General features: G+C 45.3%; 2 pseudogenes; one reads left to right on the top strand and one right to left on the bottom strand.

The window, feature by feature from the left end:
• Positions 1 to 795: 795 nt before the first annotated feature.
• Positions 796 to 2,024, bottom strand: Zc3hav1-ps7 (zinc finger CCCH-type containing, antiviral 1, pseudogene 7; annotated as a pseudogene).
• A 3,252-nt stretch (positions 2,025 to 5,276) lies between these two features.
• Golga3-ps1 (golgin A3, pseudogene 1) lies at positions 5,277 to 10,094 on the top strand (annotated as a pseudogene).
• The last annotated feature ends 9,187 nt before the right edge of the window (positions 10,095 to 19,281 follow it).

Genomic DNA, 19,281 nt, shown 5'->3' with positions numbered 1-19,281 from the left:
CTACATTTTGATTTGCATTTCCATGATGACTAAGGATGTTGAACATTTCTTCAGATGCTTCTCTTCCATTTCAGATTCCTCAGTTGAGAATTCTTTATTTAGCTCTATACATCATTTCTTAATAGGATTATTTGGTTCTCTGGAGTCTAATTTCTTGAGTTCTTTGTATATATTGGATATTAGCCTTCTATTGGATGTAGGCTTGGTAAAGATCGTTTCCCATTTAGGGTCCTTATGTGGTAGTCTGTTAGACCCTTATCTAAATACTTCTGGCTGTGTCTAAGTATTTTTTGAAATCTTGTTTATGCGTCTCTCTAATTACCTTTCAAGCCTTTTATCTTATCAACTCACTTTTGTATTTAGCTGGTAGAGTAAGCCACTATTTTTAAGAAGAATGAAGTAGAAAATACCAATATGAAATAATCATAATCAATACCAGGCTATTGGCAGTGAAAACACCCAGCTTTTCATTTTCTGCTTTTATATGCAAGTTATCTGTAGTACTACTATAGAAGATCCTAAAGCATAGGAGGTACTCAGGAGGTTCCAATCTCATCCTTATGGGCTCACAGAGGCATAGGTGATGTTCTTGCCAGAGCTCACAGACGCTGCAAATAAGTGGCTTGAGGAAGATAGAGGCAACTCAGGTAGTCTGTTGATACCCTTTAAAGGGGTAGTAGTTTCCCCAGGCATAGCCAGGATCTAGCTTCTCAGACTCTGAACTCCAGAATAGACTGCCTCTTTTCCTCCAATAACTGCTGGTTCTACAGCATAATCAGTGGTACTAATTGCAGACTATGCACTTTTACCTAGAATTCCTGACACTGTTGCTTCTTCCATTGTCACTCCATCAATATAACTATTTAAATATAGGACCTGATCAATGTCTGGAGCCTCATTCTTGCCCTTGACCTCCATGCAATGTCCAGCTGGCATACCCATTGTCATGGACATGGCTTCATTTCTTTGTGCAGCATCAAGAAGAAAGCCACCCTCAGAGGCTGAAGATGACAAAAAATCAGGATGATTCCTAGAAAATAAGCCATCTGGATCCCCATTCTCATAAAACTCCTAGCTTGCTCTCATTTGATGCCAGTAGCCTTACATGAGATCAAGAAAGATGTGCATTGTCATGAGTCCCCAGGTACTTCTGGGTTACATCTGCAGATTCATCCTCCAGGAAGTCCTTAGACTGGTGACATCTGGGCTAGGTGAACCATATCGCTGAGGTGAGACAGATTAGAGAAATTCTAGATGGTAGTAAAGGAAGCAGTCTCTGCTTTTGCTTCTGTCTCTGTGTGCCCTGCCTCTGTGATGTGGATGGGGACCTCTCATGGCAGTGGGGCTCCCCCTAGTGTAATTGTTGTTGCAGATATTCTGGATATTCTGGATCACAATCAGAACTCATCCCAGGCTCCCTCATGATGGTCAACACCATTCTCTCCATCAGGTTATAAGACCTGAGACAGTTGGAGTAAATTCAGTTACACTTGGTGAAATGCTCCCAGAAGTAGAGTCTCTACTATGGCTCTGGCTGCCTACAAATCTCTCTGTGATCCTCTCCTTTGTTACTCTTGCATATCTCAGGCATGAAAAAAGGTTCATTTTGAAGCAGGATCCCAGCCAGCTCCTCTTGCTTAAGCCCAGAGAGTTCAAGCTTCTTCAGGACATGGAAATTCTGTCCTGAGAAAACTTTGAAAGAATATTTGGAGAGGTTCCACTGGGACTGTGCATAGTGGCATCGGCCAAGCAAATTAACTTTGAAGGAGTGTAGGTTGTCACAGGGTCTCTGGCAGTACTTGAGATGGCTGACATGGGCTTGAGTATTAGCCAACACCAAACAAGTGATCTCTGCCTCATCTCTAGTCTGTGATAATATGGAGTAATTTGGTCAGGTGTCTCCAGCACTTCTTAGATCTGTTCCTTGGGAGCCTGATTGTAACCAGCAGTTTCCCCAGGATCGTGTGGCCCCTGTAGTTGCACAAGATCATGGTGATGAAATAGTATACCCTGGGATCAGCCATGGTGAGCTATGGCTGCCACTGCTCTGGATACTATGCAAACTCAGCTTCATAAAGAAACATACACAGGACCCCAGGGGCAGACTTGAGTGGTTCTGCTCTGAAAGCAGAGTGGATTTGCTTTCCAACTCATGTGGTGTCATCACAAGGCCTGACATCACCTGCCAGGTCCTTGGGTCAGAATTAAAGTCAGTCCCTCCTTTGTCAAACATCAAGTGACCATAGTTGTGTCAGTTCATTTCTGGGTCTTCCATTCTATTCCAGTGATCTATCTTCTTGTCTCTAAACCAACACCATACAGTTTTATCAGTATTGCTCGGTAATACAGCTTGAGGCTAGGGACAGTGATTCCCCAGAATTTCTTTTGCTGTTCAGAATAATTTTACTTACCCTGAGCTTTTTGTTATACCAAATGAATTTGCAAACTGCTCCTTCTCACTCTATGAAGAAGTGAGGTAGAATTTTGATGGGGGTTGCACTGCTTTTGCAGATTGCTTTCAGCAAGATGGCCATTTTACTATATTAATCCTGCTGATCCACAAGTATGGAGGTCTTTCCATCTTCTGAGATCTTCTCTGATATCATTCTTCATACACTTAAAATTTTTGTCATACAGATTTTTCACTTGCTTGTTTAGAGTCACCCAAGAAGATTTCATATTATTTGTGACTGTTGTCATGGGTATGTTTCTCTAATTTTCTTTGTCAGCCTCTTTATCCTGTGAGTAGAGGAAGGCTTTGACTTGTTTGATGGAATTGTCTACTCAACCTCTTTGTTGAAGTGGTTTATCAGGTTCAGGAGTTCTCTGTTTGGTTTTTGATGGTCACTTAAGTATTCTAACATATCATCTGCAAATAGTGATAGTTTGACTTCTTCATTTCCAATTTGTATCTTTTTGACCTTCTATTGTTGTTTAGTTGGTCTGGCTAGAACTTCAAGTACTATATGGAATAGGTAAAGAGAGAGTAGGTAGCCTTGTCTACTCCCTGATTTTAATGGCATAGCTTCAAGTTTCTCTCCATTTAATTTGAAATTGGCTACTGCTTTACTGTATATTGCTTTTGCCATGTTTACATATGGGTCATGAATTCCAATCTTTCCAAGACTTTTATAACCAAGGGGTCTTAAATTTTGTCAAATGCCTTCTCAGTATCTAATGAGAGGATCACGTGGGTTTTTTCCCTTTAGTTTATTTATATAGTGGATTACACTGATTGATCTAGTTATATTGACCCACACCAGTATACCTGGGATGGAGCCTACTTATCATGATGAATGATGGTCTTGATGTGTTCTTTGATTCAGTTTCAGAGAATTTTAGTGAGTATTATTGCATCAATATTCAAAAGGGAAATTGGCCTGAAATACCCTTTCTTTGTAGGGATTTTGTGGTTTAGGTATAAGAACAATTGAGGCTTAATAGAACAAAAATTCTTGTTTCTATTTGTGGAATAGTTTAAAGACTATTGGTATAAGGTATTCTTTGAAGGTCTGATAAAATTCTGCACTACACCTGTCTTGTCTGGGCCTTTGGGGAGGGGTCTTTTAATGGCAGCTTCTATTACTTTACAAGTTTTTGGACTGTTTAGATATTTTATCTGATACTGTTTTAACTTTGTTACCTGGTATCTGTCTAGAAAATTGTGCATGGGTGCATGGGGAAACATAAAAGCAGGCGACAGGAGAATGGGACATAGGGAATAATAACAGGAAACTAGAAAGTGTATAACATTGAAATGTAAAGAAAATATCCAATAAAAACAAAGGTATACTGGCAGGAGAGTGAATGGGAAGCAAGCACCTTAACCTGGAAGTTCGTCCACAACTTGGCACACTCTGTTCCAGTGTGGACACGAGGTCCCCTGATCTCTGGACTGTGAGGCAGTTCCTGGAAGAGAGCTTTCTTATACCATTTTATAACTATCCCTATTTTTATTCTAAGGCTTTCATCTTGGCATTCCACTTTCCCATTGAGCTTTTATAGTTACACCTAAAGAAATGTTCAACATCTTTAGTCATAAGGGAAATGCAAATTAAAACAACCCTGAGATTTCACCTCACACCAGTGAGAATGGCTAAGATCAAAAACTCAGGTGACAGCAGATGCTGGTGAGGATGCGGAGAAAAAGGAACACTCCTCCATTGTTGGTGGGATTGCAGACTGGTACAACCATTCTGGAAATCAGTCTGGAGGTTCCTCAGAAAATTGGACATTGAACTGCCTGAGGATCCAGCTATACCTCTCTTGGGCATATACCCAAATGATGCCCCAACATATAAAAAAGACACGTGCTCCACTATGTTCATAGCAGCCTTATTTATAATAGCCAGAAGCTGGAAAGAACCCAGATGCCCTTCAACAGAGGAATGGATACAGAAAATGTGGTACATCTACACAATGGAATATTACTCAGCTATCAAAAACAATGACTTTATGAAATTCGTAGGCAAATGGTCGGAACTTGAAAATATCATCCTGAGTGAGGTAACCCAAGCACAGAAAAACACACATGGTATGCACTCATTGGTAAGTGGCTATTAGCCCAAATGCTTGAATTACCCTAGATGCCTAGAACAAATGAAACTCAAGACGGATGATCAAAATGTGAATGCTTCACTCCTTCTTTAAAAGGGAAACAAGAATACCCTTGGCAGGGAATAGAGAGGCAAAGATTAAAACAGACACAGAAGGAACACCCATTCAGAGCCTGCCCCACATTTGGCCCATACATATACAGCCATCCAATTAGACAAGATGGATGAAGCAAAGAAGTGCAGGCCGTCAGGAGCCAGATGTAGATCGCTCCTGAGAGACAAAGCCAGAATACAGCAAATACAGAGGCGAATGCCAGCAGCAAACCACTGAACTGAGAACAGGACCCCCATTGAAGGAATCAGAGAAAGAACTGGAAGAGCTTGAAGGGGCTCGAGACCCCATATGTACAAAAATGTCAAGCAACCAGAGCTTCCAGGGACTAAGCCACTACCTAAAGACTATACATGAACTGACCATGGACTCTGACCTCATAGGTAGCAATGAATATCCTAGTAAGAGCACCAGTGGAAGGGGAAGCCCTGGGTCCTGCTAAGACTGAACCCCCAGTGAACTAGATTGTTGGGGGGAAGGCGGCAATGGGGGGAGGATGGGGAGGGGAACAACCATAAAGAAGGGGAGGGGGAGGGATTAGGGGGATGTTTGCCCGGAAACCGGGAAAGGGAATAACATTCGAAATGTATATAAGAAATACTCAAGTTGGCACGGCCACGTCCTACCGGAGCCGCAGGGTTGGGCCGCTACGGGAATCATGGTATTGCTTGGTTTGACTTCAAGCCATTTATGAGACTTTAAACCTTACCCTGAAAATGGAAAGCAGAGTAAGATCCTTCTTAGAAGCTCTGAGCTGTTGCTGATGGCAAAAAGCAAACTTAATCCAGAGTTACCTGTAGCTCCTCAGAGTCTTCTTAGTCTGGGCTGCCCTGACCATGGATGGAGCATCAGCCAAACAGGATGGCCTCTGGGAAAACAAGTCTAGCAGTGATATTTCATCTTGCCCTGAAGCCTCACTGGAAACTGTGGGCTCTTTGGCCCAACTGCCTGACCAACAAGATACAGCTCAGGATGGCAGTGTTGAGGTAAACAGAGTTTTTAAGGAAGAAGGAAGCCCAGACAGATCCAGCCAGGTGCCCATCTGTCAGAATGGGCAGATCCCAGACCTTCAGTTGTCTCTTGATCCCACAACAAGCCCAGTGGGACCTGATGCCTCTACAGGTGTGGATGGTTTCCATGACAACCTAAGGAAGTCTCAGGGAACTAGTGCTGAGGGCAGTGTTAGAAAAGAAGCTTTGCAGTCTCTCAGACTCAGTCTTCCCATGCAAGAAACACAACTGTGCTCTACTGCATCTTCACTGCCCTTGGAAAAGGAGGAGCAGGTCCGACTGCAGGCCCGGAAGCGCCTGGAAGAGCAGCTGATGCAATACCGAGTTAAGCGCCATCGGGAAAGGTCCAGTCAGCCGGCAACTAAAATGAAACTTTTTAGTACACTTGATCCTGAGCTCATGTTAAATCCAGAAAACTTGCCAAGGGCCAGTGCTGTAGCTGTGACAAAAGAATATTCCTTCCTGCGTACCAGTGTTCCTCGGGGGCCCAAGGTAGGCAGCTTAGGGCTGCTGGCACATTCTAAAGAGAAGAAGAATTCCAAGTCAAGCAAGATTCGGTCTCTGGCTGACTATAGAACTGAAGATCCAAGTGACTCTGGTGGCCTTGGTTCTACTGCTGATGCTGTTGGAAGTTCCCTGAAACAGAGTAGAAGTAGCACTTCAGTTGTGTCTGAAGTGAGCCCATCATGTGAGACTGATAACCGTGCAGAGAGTGCCTCACTGGCTGGGGACAGTGTGTCAGAGGCTGATGGAAATGAGAGTGACAGTTCCTCACACAGCAGCTTCTCTGCCCGAGGGGCCTGTGCTGTCCTGGGGAATGTCGGCACACCAGGAGCAGCTTATGTGGTTGATGGCCAGGAGATTTCTGCTGAGGCCCTGGGCCAGTTTCCTTCGATTAAAGACGTGCTACAGGCTGCAGCAGCCCAGCACCAAGATCAGAACCAGGAAGCCAATGGGGAGGTGCAGAGCCGCAGAGACAGCATCTGCAGCAGTGTGTCCATGGAGAGCTCTTTTGCTGAACCACAGGAAGAATTGTTGCAGATCCTTAAAGATAAGAGGAGACTTGAAGGACAGGTGGAGGCTTTGTCATTAGAAGCCAGTCAGGCACTTCAAGAGAAGGCTGAGCTACAGGCCCAGCTTGCTGCCCTGAGCACAAGGCTACAGGCACAGGTGGAACACAGTCACAGCAGCCAGCAGAAGCAAGACTCCCTTAGTTCTGAAGTGGACACTTTGAAGCAGTCTTGCTGGGATTTGGAGCGGGCTATGACTGACCTGCAGAACATGCTAGAAGCTAAAAATGCCAGCCTGGCATCGTCAAACAATGACCTACAAGTGGCAGAGGAGCAGTATCAGAGACTGATGGCCAAAGTGGAGGCCATGCAGAGAAACATCCTTAGCAAGGACAACACAGTTCATGACCTGCGGCAGCAGATGACAGCGCTACAGAGCCAGCTCCAGCAAGTACAGCTGGAGCGCACAACACTGACCAGCAAACTACAAGCATCACAGGCTGAAATCACTTCTTTGCAGCAGGCCCGGCAGTGGTACCAACAGCAGCTTGCTTTGGCCCAGGAGGCCAGAGTCAGGCTGCAAGGAGAGATGGCCCACATCCAGGTCGGACAGATGACTCAAGCGGGCCTTTTGGAGCACCTGAAACTTGAGAATGTGTCCCTATCGCATCAGCTAACAGAAACTCAGCACAGATCCATCAAGGAAAAAGAGCGCATAGCTGTTCAGCTCCAGAGCATTGAGGCTGACATGTTAGATCAGGAGGCAGCATTTGTACAGATTCGGGAGGCGAAGACAATGGTGGAAGAAGACCTCCAAAGGAAGCTGGAAGAATTTGAAGGTGAACGGGAACAGTTACAGAAAGTGGCGGATGCAGCAGCGTCCCTGGAGCAACAGTTGGAACAGGTGAAGTTGACATTGTTCCAGCGAGATCAGCAGCTGGCAGCACTTCAGCAGGAGCATCTAGATGTGATAAAGCAGCTTACATCGACACAGGAGGCTCTACAGGCCAAAGGGCAGTCCCTCGATGACCTGCAAACACGTTATGATGAGCTACAAGCAAGGCTGGAAGAGCTTCAGAGAGAGGCTGACTCCAGGGAGGATGCCATTCACTTCTTGCAGAATGAGAAGATTGTCTTAGAAGTGGCTCTGCACTCAGCCAGGAGTGACAAGGAGGAACTTGACAGAGGAGCACGGTGTTTGGAAGAAGATACTGAGGAGACATCAGGACTTTTAGAACAATTGAGACAAGATGTGGCTGTCAAGTCCAACCAGGTGGAACACTTGCAGCAAGAGACAGCCACATTGAGAAAACAGATGCAGAAAGTAAAGGAGCAGTTTCTTCAGCAAAAGGTGATGGTAGAGGCCTATCGGCGAGATGCTGCTTCTAAAGACCAACTCATCAATGAGCTGAAAGCTACCAAAAAACGCCTGGACTCAGAGATGAAGGAACTGAGGCAGGAGCTGATCAAGCTGCATGGAGAGAAGAAGACTGTGGAAGTAGAGCACTCACGGCTGCAGAAGGACATGTCCCTGGTTCACCAGCAGATGGCAGAGCTTGAGGGGCATCTCCAGTCGGTGCAGAAAGAGCGAGATGAAATGGAGATTCACCTGCAGTCTTTGAAGTTTGACAAAGAGCAGATGATAGCCCTTACTGAGGCCAATGAGACACTAAAGAAACAAATAGAGGAGCTGCAGCAAGAGGCCAAGAAGGCCATCACAGAACAGAAGCAGAAGATGAAGCGGCTGGGCTCAGATCTGACCAGTGCCCAGAAGGAGATGAAGACTAAGCACAAGGCTTACGAGAATGCTGTGAGCATTCTCAGCCGTCGCCTACAGGAGGCTCTGGCTAACAAGGAGGCCACAGATGCGGAGCTGAACCAGCTCAGAGCTCAGAGCACAGGTGGCAGCAGTGACCCTGCTCTACATGAGAAGATTCATGCTCTGGAGGTGGAACTGCAGAATGTTGGCCAAAGCAAAATACTGCTGGAGAAGGAGTTACAGGAGGTGATCACGATGACTAGCCAGGAGTTGGAAGAGTCCCGGGAGAAGGTGCTGGAGCTCGAGGATGAGCTTCAAGAATCCAGAGGCTTCAGATGGAAGATAAAACGTCTTGAAGAGTCAAATAAGAAGCTAGCTCTGGAGTTAGAACATGAGCGAGGGAAGCTCACCGGCCTTGGACAATCTAATGCGGCTTTGCGGGAGCACAACAGCATTCTGGAAACTGCACTAGCCAAGAGGGAAGCTGACCTGGTGCAGCTGAATCTCCAGGTGCAGGCAGTTTTACAGCGCAAAGAGGAGGAGGATCGCCAGATGAAGCAACTTGTCCAAGCCTTACAAATCTCATTAGAGAAAGAAAAGACGGAAGTGAGCAGCCTGAAGGAACAGATGGCTGCTGCCAGGGTGGAAGCTGGGCACAACCGCCGCCACTTTAAGGCAGCAACTTTGGAGCTGAGTGAGGTGAAGAAAGAATTGCAGGCCAAAGAACACCTGGTACAGACACTGCAGGCCGAGGTGGATGAGCTCCAGATTCAGGAGGGAAAGCATTCTCAAGAAATCGCTCAATTCCAGACTGAGCTGGCAGAAGCTAGGACCCAGCTCCAGCTCCTGCAGAAGAAGCTCGAAGAACAGAGGAGCCAGCAACCAACAGGGAGCCAAGAGATGGAAGATCTCAAATGGGAATTGGATCAGAAAGAATGAGAGATTCAGTCCCTGAAGCAGCAGCTTGACTTGACAGAGCACCAGGGCAAGAAAGAACTCGAGGGTACACAACAGACACTGCAGACTATCAAGTCTGAGTTGGAAACGGTTCAGGAAGATCTGTCTGAGACCCAGAAGGATAAGTTTATGCTTCAAGCCAAAGTGTCTGAACTGAAGAACAACATGAAGACTCTGCTGCAGCAGAACCAACAGCTCAAGCTGGATCTCCGCCGCGGTGCAGCCAAGAAGAAAGAGCCAAAAGGTGAGTCCAGCTCATCCAGTCCAGCAACACCCATCAAGATACCAGACTGCCCTGTCCCAGCCTCACTGCTGGAGGAGCTGCTGAGGCCCCCACCCGCTGTGAGCAAGGAGCCCCTGAAGAATCTCAACAGCTGTTTGCAGCAGCTCAAGCAGGAAATGGACAGTCTACAGCGCCAGATGGAGGAGCATACCATCACTGTGCATGAGTCCCTGTCCTCGTGGGCTCAGGTGGAAGCTGCCCCAGCAGAGCATGCCCATGCCCGGGGAGACACAAAAGTACACAATCAAAACAGTGTTCCTGGAGAAGGGCTGGGCCAATGACCACTGTTGTCCTTATCACCAAGTATTTGTGGCTGTTGAAGGAATACTCTTGTCAATATTATTTATTTGATTGAAAAAAAAAAGAAATACTCAAGTTAATAATAAAAAAAATAAAAAAAGAATAAACTATCAAATACCAGTATGAAATAATCATAATCAGAATTGAACTAATTGCCGTGAAGTCATTTAGCTTTTCATTTTCTGCTTCTATCTACATTAGCAGTATACATGATCCTAAAGCCTTCTATTATGGTGCTTTCCATTCAGTCTCTGTCAGTGTGGACTTCTCAGGTGACTTACCAATATCGGATAGCTTCTCATTTGGTCCACAGTAGGCATGATCTCTCTGTCCATGGGCATTGCCAAAAGTTGTGGAGAGCCGCCCTCACATTCTCCATTGTAAGATGGCGCCAATATCCGGCAGGATGCACCTAGTAAAAAGGGCAATACGCAAGCGCCTGGTAAATTCCTCACTCAAGGGGACACATATGCTGTGGTACGTCATCTGGCACGTTTGGCAGCGACCAGCCAGAGAGTGACACGTCCTAGGTGAGGATAGTTTCCTATATAAGGGATGGTTTTTCCTCACTCGGGATCTCCGTATTGTAAGCTTATGCTCTCGCTCTCAAGATGCATTAAAGCTTTTCTGCAGAAGGATCCTTTGTGTCCCGCGTCGTTCTTGCTGGCGAGACGTAGCACGGGGCAATTGGTGCCAAAAACCCGGGAAAAAGACTTCGCCATCGTCAGCACCTTCGGAGACCCCTTGGTGACAAGGAGGATTCAGAACTCCAGGCAGGTACGTTCGGAGAGGCATGCCTTTCTTGGACTTTGGTCTGGGGTTGTCACCGCCTTGGGAAGGATTTGTTGAGGCTATGGTATTTGTTCTCGGAGCCAGGAAAATGGCGATTACTCCATGATTTGAGGGCCATTAACGATCAGGTGGAATCCCTTGGACCCATTCAGCGGGGCCTTCCTATACTCTCGGCCCTACGAAAAGATTGGAATTTGGTAATAATAGATATTAAGGATTGTTTTTTCTCTATTCCGCTTCACCCCCCTGATAGGCCCAGATTTGCATTTACTGTCCCATCAATTAATCATACTGAACCTGATAAAAGATATCAGTGGAAGGTCCTACCTCAGGGCATGACCAACAGCCCCACAATGTGTCAATTATATGTTCAGGAAGCCCTCAAACCAGTCAAGGAGACCTATCCAAATTTATTATTGGTTCATTTCATGGATGACGTTTTGATGTGTCATAAAGATTTAGAATTACTTAAACAAGCCTATCCCTTATTACAAAAAACCCTTAAACAATGGGATTTACATATTACTACAGAGAAGGTCCAAATTGCTGATACAGGCCATTTTTTAGGATCCATCATTCTCCCTGATAAGATTATACCCCAGAAATTGGAAATTCATAGAGACCACCTCCATACTCTCAATGATTTTCAGAAGCTCTTGGGGGATATTAACTGGTTGAGACCATTTTTAAAAATCCCCTCCGTGGAATTAAAACCCTTGTTTGAAATATTGGAAGGGGACGGCCACATTACCTCCCCTCGTGTGCTAACTCCCGCTGCAACCAAGGCCTTACTAAAAGTAGAAGATGCCATAAAACAGGCCCAATTGCAACGCATTGATTGGTCTCTACCTTTTTCACTCTGTGTATTAGATACCAAGGATTTGCCCACTGCAGTTTTATGGCAACAAGGTCCACTATTATGGATCCATCCACATGCTTCCCCTGTGAAGACTATTGATTGGTATCCAGCCGCAGTAGCACATCTGGCTATTAAGGGCCTAAAAGCTGCCATCTGTCATTTTGGGACTCTACCCCAATCCTTGATTATCACATATACACCCTATCAGGTCCAAACTCTAGCCGCTACCTCCGATGATTGGGCAGTGTTGCTCACATCCTTTACAGGGAAGATAGATAATCATTATCCTAAACATCCCCTATTATGTTTTGCTAGATCAAAACCTGTTGTTTTCCCTCGCGTCACATCCCACAGACCGTTAAAAGAAGGGATAACAGTGTATACGGATGGGTCAAAAACAGGGGTGGGAGCATATGTGGTAAATTCCCAAGTGTTCTCATGACAATATTTTGAAACCTCACCCCAAGTGGTAGAATGCCTAGTGGTCATGGAGGTCCTTGAAAAATTCCAGATGCCTCTAAATATTGTTTCAGATTCCTTTTATGTGGTCAATGCTGTTAATATTCTTGAAACTGCCGGCGTAATTAAAACAACTAGCAAGGTAGCAGAGATTTTCCAAAAATTCCAAATTATTTTAATAAATAGGAGATTCCCTGTATATATTACTCATATACGGGCCCATTCTGGACTCCCTGGTCCAATGAGTTCAGGGAATGATTTGGCTGACAAAGCCACAAAAATGATAGCTGTGGCCCTGGCCTCTCCTCTAGAGGCCGCTAAAACCTTTCATGGCAATTTCCATGTTACCTCGGAAACTTTACGCCGCCGCTTCTCTATAACTAGAAAAGAGGCATGTGATATAGTCACCCAATGCCAACAGTGCTGCCAGTTCCTCCCAGTTCCTCATATCGGGGTCAACCCGAGAGGAATACAGCCATTGCAAATCTGGCAAATGGATGTTACTCATAATTCTACTTTTGGAAAATTACAGTATGTGCATGTATCTATAGATACATGTTCTGGCATTCTACATGCCACCCCACTTACAGGAGAAAAAACAACACATGTCATTCAGCACGGCCTTGAAGCATGGAGTGCTTGGGGAAAGCCAAGATGTGTAAAAACTGACAATGGCCCCGCCTATACATCTCAAAAATTCCGTCAGTTTTGTGCTCAGATGCAGGTTACTCATCTGACGGGCCTGCCCTACAACCCTCAAGGACAGGGAATCAGAGAGTGCGCTCATCAGACGCTCAAATCATATTTAATAAAACAAACAGGGGGAATTATGATAGAACTCCCCCCAACACCCCGAGTGGCCACTGCTTTGGCCCTTTTTACCTTAAATTTTTTAAATCTTGATGAAGCTGGGCAAACAGCGGCTGAGTGACATTGCTCAGAGCCCAAAAGGAAAAAAGAATTAGTCAAATGGAAGGATTTATTGACAAATGAATGGAAGGGCCCAGATCCTGTTTTGATAAGATCCAGGGGAGCTTAATGAAAATCCAGTTTGGGTTCCGGGACAACTTACTCGGAATATCAAGACAGAGGACCAAGAAGATGACAACTCTGGTGATCCTCATGCTGATCCAGGGAGTGCCAATAAAAGTGCAGAGCAAACTACGGTGGGGAATAATGTCAACCTTCCCCCTCCCGATGCCGGTGATGTATAATGCCCAAGTGTTTCCATGTTTCTTTACTACCAACAAAGAATTGGGACTAGCCTATTTACCATTAGATTCCCATATAGAGCAAGTAAAAGAAAATAGGACTATTCCCCTTAAGGGCAGCCTTTGTTTTGGCATATTCAACAAAACATTTTTTGATCTTCCTTGCATTATGTTGAGTAATCAATCTTCTGCTTGGTTAAGGGAGGCCACATGGGGAACTGGTGAGGAAGACATTGTGGCTAACGCCACAGTTCTCTATGGTTGGTGGCCTTACATTAACTCCTCCACCTGCCCTCTCCGTCAACCAAAGTTGGCACCCTTTTGTAGAGGGACCCAGGATGAAGAACTTACTTTGCCTTGGACTGGTTGCCAGTCCCGGGACTCTGCCTGGGCAGTCCAGAATTTTTTTTCCTTCTCCCCTGACTTGGGAGGCAGAGTGAACTTCACCACCATTGATCCTAGACGGTCCAATAATAATCCCTTTGATCAATGGATGCTTTGTGGCGTTAATGGTAGCTGCACTGATCTTATGCCCATGGCGATGCTATTTGGAGGAAAGGGCGAAAAGGGACGGTTATCATTTTCCTGGACGGGGAATATCCACCCTTCAGCCTCTGTCTGGACAGCTACTCATATAAAATATAAACCTTACTGGAGCACGGGGTTTAACCCTGCTCTGGTTTGTGTCTTGTGATTTGTGTGGATTATAAGTAATGCCACTAAAGTTTCTAAACTGAATTGTATAGACGGTTCATGTTTTTATGCCCTGTGCTGGGATGCTAGCCAATATTCCATAGCGATAGTTACCCGCATGCCTCGCTTTATCCCGGTCCCTGTTGAGACTCCGGGGACCCTGACCTTATTTAGAGGAAAGAGAGATTTTGGCATTTCTGCAATTATTGTTGGCATTATTGCTACAACGGCAGTTGCTGCCTCGGTTACTGCTTCGGCATTGGCCTTGTCAAACTCAGTACAGACAACCCAAACTATCAATGATTTATCGGCTACCGTCTCTGTGGCTCTGGACAGACAGGCCTCAGCTAATACTCAGATACAAGGAGGCCTCATGCTTGTTAACCAATGTATAGATCTGGTCCAAGAGCAGCTAGACATTCTATGGCAACTGGCCCAGCTTGGCTGTGAACAAAAGCTCCCCGGCCTTTGTGTCACATCTATACAGTATGAACAATTTACCAAAGCTGCCAATTTGTCTAAAACCCTTTTACAGCATTTGTTACAGAATTGGACCTCGGATTTTGAGCAGACGCTTAGGGAATTGAGAGCAGCCATCATTCAAGTAAATTCTACCCGACTGGATCTGTCTTTGACAGAAGGATTGTCATCCTGGATCACCTCAGCAGTCTCTTATTTTAAGGAATGGGTGGGGGTGGGACTTTTTGGAGCAGTCCTCTGCTGCGGGTTAGTGTTACTCCTCTGGTTGCTTTGCAAATTGAGATTTCAAACAAAGAGGGACAAAATTGTGATCGCCCAGGAGCTTGTAGCCCTTGAACAAGGAGCGTCAGCCGATATTTGGTTGACCATGCTCAAGCAATAGGTCAACGACTGGACAGCTCTTGCACTCCTAGAACCTCGGTTCATTGCACAGGATTAGAGTGTCCAGCTTGAGCAGCCCATGAGGGGTGACGAGCTTAGCATCGCACAGGGAAGTTCTACCAAACACGCTTCCTGGAAGGCATGTCATATTACATGAGGGTATCTGCCCCAGTTTTCCCTCCCTCGAAAAATGGCAGTGCAATCGGTCGGGAGTGCCCTGCGTCCCAACAACAGCTTAAGGGTATCTCTCTTGTACAGGTTCACCAACTTTGTGCGAGGATATGACTTCTGTCTTCACCCTCCTATTTATGGGTGTCCTATTTGCTTAAAAAACAGAAAAGGGGGAGATGTGGAGAGCTGCCCTCACATTCTCCATTGTAAGATGGCACTGATATCCGGCAGGATGCACCTAGTAAAAAGGGCAATACGCAAGCGCCTGGTAAATTCCTCACTCAAGGGGACACGTATGTTGTGGTACGTCATCTGGCACGTTTGGCAGCGACCAACCAGAGAGTGACACATCCTAGGCGAGGATAGTTTCCTATATAAGGGATGGTTTTTCCTCACTCGGGGTCTCCGTATTGTAAGCTTATGCTCTCGCTCTCAAGATGCATTAAAGCTTTTCTGCAGAAGGATCCTTTGTGTCCCGCGTCGTTCTTGCTGGCAAGACGTAGCGCGGAGCAAAAAGTTGCAGAGCCAATGTGTTCTTTTACAATAAAAAATTCCAGACGTTTAATTTTACCAATGATGTCTCAGAAGTCAGATGCCTGGGTGAAAACCTGTCAGGAGAAAGAGTTAAGTATACCTCCCAGCTGTCCTTCCTAATTCACTGACCTCCCAGAATGAGAGAATTCTTTTTCCCTCCCCACCTTTTCTTAAATATCCTTCAACACAAAGACCTTCCATTGGTTTCATTATGTTCATTTCCTTTCAACTTGTTCCTTGATCTACACTGGACCTGGAGTAGATTTTTTTCTCTGAACTAAAGGTCTGTGGTAGGGTGAGCCATACCACAAAAAGTCCTTATTTACAGTGAAGAAGAAGAAGAAGAAGAAGAAGAAGAAGAAGAAGAAGAAGAAGAAGAAGAAGAAGAAGAAGAAGAAGAAGAAGAAGAAGAAGAAGAAGAAGAAGAAGAAGAGAGGAGGAGAAGAAGAAGAGGAAAAAGAAGAAGAAGAAGAAGAAGAAGAAGAAGAAGAAGAAGAAGAAGAAGAAGAAGAAGAAGAAGAAGAAGAAGAAGAAGAAGAAGAAGAAGAAGAAGAAGAAGTAGTACTTGGGTTAAAGACCTGTGCCGTGGCTCAGAAATACCATGCAATAGTTTTTCAGTAAATAATACATTCCTGGAGTTCACAGTGTAATCAAATATCCTGAAACGTAACTTAATGCAGCATAATGCTGTCTCTATTATTTAAATCAAGCTCTCTGAGAAGTAATCTCTTTGTTTCCAGGCATGTCTGAGTGCACCATTATGGGAACCCCAAGAAATATCAAAACTGGGCTTTTCAAGCTATTCCCTATGGCCATCAGCAAACCAAAACCATCCAGGAGACTGCTGGTACTTGATACAAATGAATTCATCTCCCTCTTTTCATATACTTTATGGCAAGAGCTCACCATTCCTGACCCTTTCTCATTGCCCAAAGTGCTGCTCATGGAAATGATGGGGTCCAGGGGTCACAGACAAACAACAAAACCCAGATCTAAGTTAAATATGGATGGCTTTTGAATACAAATATCAGAAAATTCAGGAAAATAATGAAAATACCAAACCCCAGAATAATAGGTTTAGAAGAGTGAGGATATCCAATTCAAAGGGCCAGTAAATATCTTCAACAAAATCATAGAAGAAATTTTCCCTTACCTAAAGAAAGTGAAAGCCATAAGCCTATATAAGCCTACAGAATGTCAAGTTAATTGTACCCAAAAACCACTCCTCCCCTTACATAGTAATTAAAACACCAAATGAACAGAACCAAAAAAAGGGGAAATTAAAAGTGATAATGTAAAAAAATGTCATGTAACATATAAAGTGAGACCTATCACAAGTACACCAGACTTCTCAACAGAGACTCTAAAAGCCAGAAGATCTTGGGCATATGTAATGCAGACCATAAGATGACAAAATGTCGCTCTCTGCACCCAAATCCCGTGGGAGGGAGAGCTGAACCTTCTGAGAGGCAGACAAGCATGGGAAACCAGAAGAGACTGCTCTCTGTACATACATCTCGGACGCCAGAGAAAAACACCAAAGGCCATCTGGAACCCTGGTGCACTGAAGCTCCCGGAAGGGGCGGCACAGGTCTTCCTGGTTGCTGCCGCCGCAGAGAGCCCTTGGGCAGCACCCCGAGAGCAAACTTGAGCCTCGGGACCACAGGTAAGACCAACTTGTCTGCTGCAAGAGAGCTGCCTGGTGAGATTGGGACACACAGAGGCAGAGTTCATCTAGGACCGGACACGTCCTGTGTTTGCCGGAGGTCCCACGCCCTCGGATCCCGGCCCGCAGCAGCTCTCTGCTCCCAGACCCCGTGGGAAAGAGACCTCACCGCCTGGTCAGGTGGGCACTCCTGAGGCTGCAGAGCAGAAGAGACCACCAACACTGCCCACCCCTGCCCACATCCCTGGCCCAAGAGGAAACTGTATAAGGCCTCTGGGCTCCCATGGGGGAGGGCCCAGGTGCGGCAGGACCCCTGCCTGACACACCGCCGGAACCTGAGGGAAACAGACCGGATAAACAGTTCTCTGCACCCAAATCCCGTGGGAGGGAGAGCTGAACCTTCAGAGAGGCAGACAAGCCTGGGAAACCAGAAGAGACTGCTCTCTGTACATACATCTCGGACGCCAGAGGAAAACACCAAAGGCCATCTGGAACCCTGGTGCACTGAAGCTCCCAGAAGGGGCGGCACAGGTCTTCCTGGTTGCTGCCGCCACACAGAGCCCGAGGGCAGCACCCCGCCTGGTGAACTCAAGACACAGGCCCACAGGAACAGCTGAAGACCTGCAGAGAGGAAAAACTACACGCCCGAAAGCTGAACACTCTGTCCCCATAACTGACTGAAAGAGAGGAAAACAGGTCTACAGCACTCCTGACACACAGGCTTATAGGACAGTCTAGCCACTGTCAGAAATAGCAGAACAAAGTAACACTAGAGATAATCTGATGGTGAGAGGCAAGCGCAGGAACCCAAGCAACAGAAACCAAGACTACATGGCATCATCGGAGCCCAATTCTCCCACCAAAACAAACATGGAATATCCAAACACACCAGAAAAGCAAGATCTGGTTTCAAAATCATATTTGATCATGATGCTGGAGGACTTCAAGAAAGACATGAAGAACTCCCTTAGAGAACAAGTAGAATCCTACAGAGAGGAATCGCAAAAATCCCTGAAAGAATTCCAGGAAAACACAATCAAACAGTTGAAGGAATTAAAAATGGAAATAGAAGCAATCAAGAAAGAACACATGGAAACAACCCTGGATATAGAAAACCAAAGGAAGAGACAAGGAGCCGTAGATACAAGCATCACCAACAGAATACAAGAGATGGAAGAGAGAATCTCAGGAGCAGAAGATTCCATAGAAATCATTGACTCAACTGTCAAAGATAATGTAAAGCGGAAAAAGCTACTGGTCCAAAACATACAGGAAATCCAGGACTCAATGAGAAGATCAAACCTAAGGATAATAGGTATAGAAGAGAGTAAAGACTCCCAGCTCAAAGGACCAGTAAATATCTTCAACAAAATCATAGAAGAAAACTTCCCTAACCTAAAAAAAGAGATACCCATAGGCATACAAGAAGCCTACAGAACTCCAAATAGATTGGACCAGAAAAGAAACACCTCCCGTCACATAATCAAAACACCAAACGCACAAAATAAAGAAAGAATATTAAAAGCAGTAAGGGAAAAAGGTCAAGTAACATATAAAGGCAGACCTATCAGAATCACACCAGACTTCTCGCCAGAAACTATGAAGATCTCGCCAGAAGATCCTGGACTGATGTCATACAGACCCTAAGAGAACACAAATGCCAGCCCAGGTTACTGTATCCTGCAAAACTCTCAATTAACATAGATGGAGAAACCAAGATATTCCATGACAAAACCAAATTTACACAATATCTTTCTACAAATCCAGCACTTCAAAGGATAATAAATGGTAAAGCCCAACATAAAGAGGCAAGCTATACCCTAGAAGAAGCAAGAAACTAATCGTCTTGGCAACAAAACAAAGAGAATGAAAGCACACAAACATAACCTCACATCCAAATATGAATATAACGGGAAGCAATAATCACTATTCCTTAATATCTCTCAACATCAATGGCCTCAACTCCCCAATAAAAAGACATAGATTAACAAACTGGATACGCAACGAGGACCCTGCATTCTGCTGCCTACAGGAAACACACCTCAGAG

The sequence above is a fragment of the Rattus norvegicus genome, chromosome 4 (assembly GCF_021556685.1).
Source record: "Rattus norvegicus strain SHRSP/BbbUtx chromosome 4, alternate assembly SHRSP_T2T, whole genome shotgun sequence".
Classification (NCBI taxonomy): domain Eukaryota; kingdom Metazoa; phylum Chordata; class Mammalia; order Rodentia; family Muridae; genus Rattus; species Rattus norvegicus.
The sequence above is the reverse complement of the archived record's forward strand: the minus strand, read 5'-3'. Positions and strand labels throughout refer to the sequence as shown.